The sequence below is a fragment of the Meles meles genome, chromosome 12 (genome assembly GCF_922984935.1).
Source record: "Meles meles chromosome 12, mMelMel3.1 paternal haplotype, whole genome shotgun sequence".
Classification (NCBI taxonomy): Eukaryota; Metazoa; Chordata; class Mammalia; order Carnivora; family Mustelidae; genus Meles; species Meles meles.
Window position 1 is genome coordinate 37686808 of NC_060077.1, and position 6541 is coordinate 37693348.

Here is a 6541-nt window from a genome sequence, read left to right on the forward strand (position 1 = left end):
TCCCCGTGGGAAGTAGGTTTCTTCGTCTTGCCGGGTCCTTTCTGTCTTTCATCGGAAGAAAGGTCCTGTCTTTTCCATAGGAAACACACGAAATCAGTTATTTTTAGCCCTGATTGCTGCCTCATTCAGAGTTCAGCAGTTTTTATTCCGTTTCACTTTTAATATAAGTAAACGGCATGCTCCTTTGGAGGAGCGAGTGAGTTAAACCTCGAACAGTGCTAAGAAAGTCCAAGATTGACACTCCACAAGTTTAGGAATTATGGACTCGGGCAGGGTGTTCTGCCACTTCTAGTTGAAAGGACTTAAGGATACAGAAAATCGCTGCTGTGATTCCTTGCCAGGGATTTGTTTAGCAAATTCCTCAGCGTGAATTTGAGCACCTCGGAACACAGGGTTCTAAATATGATAGGAGCTGGCGCATTTGCTGAGAATGATCACGTAACCCACCGAATTTCAGCTTTATTTAGAACTGGGTTTGGTAATGCGTAGTACACGTGGGTATTACTCTACAGACCTGATTTGTAAAACCCTTTCATTGCCCATAAATTAATTGGAAGTTCACATTTGTAGGAGAGTCCTTAGCTTTCCAAGAGCAATCATAATAGTTTTTTCCTTTGTTCGCTAATTCTTATGATATTTAAAATATGACTGGGTCTCTGTAATTTTAAACACTTCTCCATCATTTACAATCAAGGAACCACTCTCTGTGGATTTCTCTCCTCTGCTATAGGAAGGAGAGTAGTGACCCCACTTACTGATTAGCAATGTCAGGAAGCAAGTACTTGCCTGTTGGTATATGCATGACCTCATCAGTCTTGACATCCCTACCAAGCTTTGGTGGGAGTCCATCCTGTTCTCTGGTGTGTACATGACAGACATGTTGGTCACTGATTACGATGCACACCTGCTATTTTTGTAGTGATCTGTTCGCTGAAGAGCTAGCTGTGAAGTTTGTGCTCTATGCAATTACTCATAGTTAATATACTGTGGTAACGGAAATTTGAACTGTTGGGGAAATGGTGTTATTTAACTAAATTGTGGTAACTGAAATTTCTGCTTATCCGAGCCTGCAAAGAGAGTACTGTCTGTACCCCAAAGCATTTATTATCATGAGGGTGGGAATCAGATTGCATCATTTGTCTTTGTTGAAAAAAACTCTTGAGTTTTGTCCAGACTCTCACACTGCTCTGTGAAGTCATGTGCCTCAGGTAAAGCTTGCCCAAGCATCAGGACCAGTGGGGGGAATGTTGTTTTTTTCTCAATCAGTTACTCAGATTCTATTCTCCTTGCCAGTAAGTGGCCCAGAAAAGGGCATATGATCAAAATCTGGTCAATGAGAAATACAGGGAAATCTTTGGGAGGACAGAGCTTCTGGTAAAAGGTTTTGTAGCTCTCCAAAAGAGACCCAAGGTGGGGGGCGGAACCCAAACCAAAACAAAACCAAAACCAAAAAAGGCCCCAGGAAGAGATAGTACCTCTTTTGCCTTTGACTTTTTGTGTGAAAGGTATAATGCTTATAGGAGTTTCTGCCATCTTGCTGTCTTGAGGACAGCTAGCTGACAGGTTGTAGATGGTAGAGTGGACAGATGAAAAAAACCTGGGACTTAGATGTGGTTGGGAAGGCACTGAATTTACCAATCATGGTAACAGCCCCAGCCTGCTCTCACCCCGCCTTGGGACGTCTTACCTGCAAGAGAATAAATTCCCTTGTTGTTTAAGTCTTCTGAGGTAGGTTTTCATATATGGAGCTGAAGGAATCCTAACAAATATTGGGAGTGCATGCTTACAAATATGACATTAGAGAGGTAAGCTTGAAAATCCTAATCTTTTTTAAAGAATGTACTTTATCAGTAACAAATTACTTGTGATGCGGACAACTGATCATAACTGACCACAAAATTTGTGGTCCTGCCATTCAGAACTGGGCTGTGTACTAGCTAGGAAGGGAAGGCAACAGATGGGAGTAGCTAGAGAAGAATACCAAATTCAATATATTTCCCTAAGTTAGAAGTCAAAGTAATATTCTATTGGATACTGCTATAAAAAAGCATCATCTAAAAACTCAGAGTAGATCCAGGTTTTGTGGGGCTTGACAATTTGGGGGTCACTCTTAAAGAAATTTCAAAATTACAAATGCAAAACCATCGAGAAATTGAGAACAAGGTCTGAGATGTTACATAACTTGCAAGCTAACATGTTAGCTCAACATGGTTCCACGGGTGAGAAGAGAGAAGACTTCTGGGTCAGAAGCTGGACACATGGAGAGACAAGCAAGTCTCAGTCTCCTTATTGCCAAGACACACTCCCACCCCCAACCCTGTAGTTTTACTATATAACTGACATATAACATTGTTTTAGTCCAAAGTGTGAAACATAATGATTGGATATTTGTATATATTGCAAAATGATCAACACAACAAGGTTAGTTAACACCCATCAACTCACATAGTTATAATTCTTTGTGTCTGATGAGATTTTTTTTTTTTTTTAAGATTTGACAGACAGAGATCACAAGTAGGCAGAGAGGCAGGCAGAGAGACAGAGAGGAGGAAGCAGGCTCCGCATTGAGCACAGAGCCCAATACAGGGCTCGATCACAGGACCCTGGGATCATGACCCGAGCCGAAAGCTGAGGCTTTAACCCACTGAGCCAACCAGGCGCCACCCCCCCTCCTTTTTTTTTTAACTCTTCTAGCAACTTTCAAATATACGCCACAGTATTGTTCTTGTTTTTTTTTTTTTTTTAAGATTTTTATTTATTTATTTGACAGATCACAAGTAGGCAGAGAGGCAGGCAGAGAAAGAGGGGGAAGCAGGCTCCCCGCTGAGCAGGGAGCCCGATGCAGGGCTCAATCCCAGGACCCTGAGATCATGACCTGAGCCGAAGGCAGAGATTTTAACCCACTGAGCCACCCCGGTGCCCCTGCCACAGTATTGTTAACTATAGTTTCCATGCTGTACATAACGACCATGACTTATATATCTTCTAACTGGAAGTTTCTACTCTTTGACCCTGTTCACTCATTTCACCTACACTTACCTCCCCACCTCTGGCAACCACCAATCTGTTTTTTGTATCTTTGACTTCGCTTTTTTTAGATTCCACATAAATATGAGATCATAGAGTATTTGTCTTTCTATGACTTATTTCACTTAGTATGACACCATCAAGCTCCATCCTTCTTGCAAATGGCAGGATTTCCTTCTTTTCAAAGGCTGAATTATCTTCCATTGTGTGTATGTAACAAATTTCTTATCCATTCATCCATTGATGTATACCTTGCTTGTTTCCATGTCTTGGCTATTGTAAACGATGCCGCAGTGAAGATAGGGCACATACATCTTTTTGAGCTAGTGCTTTTCTTTTTTGGGTAAAGACCCAGAAGTGGAATTGCTGGACCAGATGGTAGTGCCATTTTCAATGTTTTGAGGCGCCTCCATACTGTTTTCCACAGTGGCCACACCCATTTATATTCCCACCAAGAGAAGGACGCATGTTACTTGTTAACCTTAGCACTTTAATACTCCCAGCACAGCGGACAATATGAGCATCATATTCACCCCAGTTCCTTTGTCCTCAAGTCCCACAACAACTGTTGTGGGACTGGGTCCAGGCAAATGGTGCACAGAGTGGGGCTTGCATGGTAGCTGACAAGCCTCAGGCTTGGGAACCACAGTCCTTAAAGGGGCTGCAAACCAACATCCCCAACCTTGGCAGGAGGGAGTCTTTGTCTCTATTATACTGGTCAGCAGTTAAATCTTCCCTCTGTCTTGAAGGGAGCCAGGATTTCATTCTTCCAAGGTCATTTGCTATACAAACATCCTGAAAAGATTGTCGGGAACAAAAGTTGTCAGTGCCCTTGCTTGTAAGATACGTAGAAGCACGAGAGACCCATGGACAGTTATCTGCCAACAAAAATTAGGTAAAAAGTAAATATCTTTCCAAATGATAAAATAAATGATAATTCACAAATTTAAAAGAGCTGATAAATGTTCTAAACAAAATTTTAAAACTTAGTATTTTCATTAATGAATTGCCCAAGTCATGTCTGTAATTTTTTTTTTTACTACATTTGTTGGCTGCATGCATTTGATTATATTAAATGATTTTGTAATATCTTCTACAGCGAGAATTGAAATGCAGTCTTTCCTCTAGCATGGTTGATTGGAATTTTTAACTTTTTGTTACTGATGGTTGGAACGCGTAAAACCCATGTGACTTCATATCCAGACATATTCTCTGTTCACAGTTCTGCCCTAGGTTTTTGTCCTATAAACATAGGACTTCTGATCAACAGCATTTTCATTTAAAAAGAAAACAAAATGTATCATGTGTTTATAATTGTTTATACTTCACTATTTAAAAAAAAAGATTTACCCATTTTGGGGGGGGGTAGTAAGGGAGGAGCAGATGGAGAGGGAGAGAGAGAATCCCAAGCAGACTCCCTGCTAAGCACGGAGTGGGGCTCGATCCCACCACCATGAGCTCATGACCTCAACCCAAATCAAGAGTTGGTCGCTTAATCAACTGAACCACCCAGGTGCCCCGTCTACACTCCACTACTAAGTGCATCCTTTACTGGAAAGAGTTCCACTTTGCTTGGGCACTGATGAGGACTAAATTTTCTACTTACAATTTTGTGCTCTGGTTACTGGAAGAACACTCTTCAGGTGCCTTCTGACTACACCTGCCATTTCCTCTCCAGTGTCCATGTATTTTTGGTGCCAGCTAGTAGGACAGGTTCTAATTGCAATATGACTTCTGAAGATGAACCATTGTGTCACAACCCACATTGGTTGGCACAGCGGTCAGAATAATTCCTATCTGGAATTATTAGCAGTCATTTGATTGTACATATAAGGGACTGTGAACCACACAGTATATCCCATTAAACCTAAACTAAAAAATATGCCCAGTTCTATGTCCCCATAGGCATGGCCACTCAAACGCCATGTGATAGAAGGATAGAAGGCTCGGGAAGAGGCAGCAACCTTAACAAATTACACTAAAGTTAATTTTCCTCTAAACTTTACAGACACATGGTTATGAGAACACAATGCTGGGACCCCTCCCAGGCCTCTGCAAACAAAGGGTCCTGAAGCTTCAGCTTCATTCCTTATGATAAATCTGCAGCTGTGTAAGTCCCAACTCCATACTTCTGTATTAACCAAAATCAAAATAATCTTTTCCTCCTCGTTACTCAATTAGGATGAATAAATGTCTCAAATACGAATGTATAAAATATACTTACACTTGGAAAAGAACATCTGTTTCATATTTGGGGATTCTGTGCAAGAATTTTTTTGACAAGAGGGGTGTCTGGGTGGCTCAGTGGGTTAAGCCTCTGCCTTCGGCTCAGGTCATGATCTCAGGGTCCTGGGATCAAGCCCGGCATCAGGCTCTCTGCTTGGCAGGGTGCCTGCTTCCCACCACCCCCCCCCCGCCTGCCTCTCTGTCTACTTGTGATCTCTGTCTGTCAAATAAATAAATAAAAATCTTAAAAAAAGAAGAATTTGTTGACAAGAAAGAGTTTAAAATTTAGGTGGGAGTGATTGATAGAGTCAGCCCTGGAAGAAATGGGAAACTGAGCATGGCTGCCCCTTTCTTCAGAGAAGTGTTTGGTAGATGGTGACAAATGCTTTTGCAAGAGTAGGGAAGAAAAGCATGTCAAGGATGCTAAGGGCCTCTCAGCCTTCATTATGTTATTACTTCTGTAAAGTCCAAGGCCAGATCAAGACCTTCGGAAGGCGTAAGCTCTGGAGAGTGTGTCTGTGTCGTCCACCAGGGCCTTCCCTGTATGTACTGCCAAAGACAAAGCAGATGAAATGTAATACAAATTTGAGAAAGGTGTTAGGGGTTGAAATATGTGCTCCAAAATGTTACGTTGAAACCCTAACTCCCAGGACCCCAGAATGTGACCTTATTTGAAAATAGCGTCGTTGCAGATGTAATTAGTTGAATTAAGATAAGGTCATCCTGGAATAGGGTGGGATGGGATCCCACATGGCTGGTGTCTTCATACCAAAAAGAGAAGAGGCGCAGACACGAGAGGGGGGATGCCATGTGATGACAGAAGCAGAGATCCAAGGGCTAAAATTGCAAGCCAAGGAAGAGCAAAGATTGCTGGCAAGACTCCAAAAGCTGGGAGACGCAAAGAAGGACTCCCCCCGCTTCAGGTTTCAGAGTGGATTTCACCCCACCCGATTTCTCACTTCTCATCTCCAGAACTGGGGGAGAATATATTTCAATTGTTCTAAACCACCCAGTTTGTAGTCTTTTGCTGCAGGAGTCCTAGCAAACCAGAGTTGACCCTTGAACAATGTGGGGGTTAGGGGTGCCAATGCCCTTCCCACGCAGTTGAAAATTCAGGTACTGAAAATCCTTTTGACTCCCGGAGGAGTCACTCTTAACTACTGCTAGGTCACTCTTGACTGGAAGTCTTACTGAGAACATAAAAAGTTGATTAACACATATTTTGCAATGTTATATGTATTGCCTTATTGTTTTCTTACAATAAAATAAGCTAGAGAAAAGGAAATGT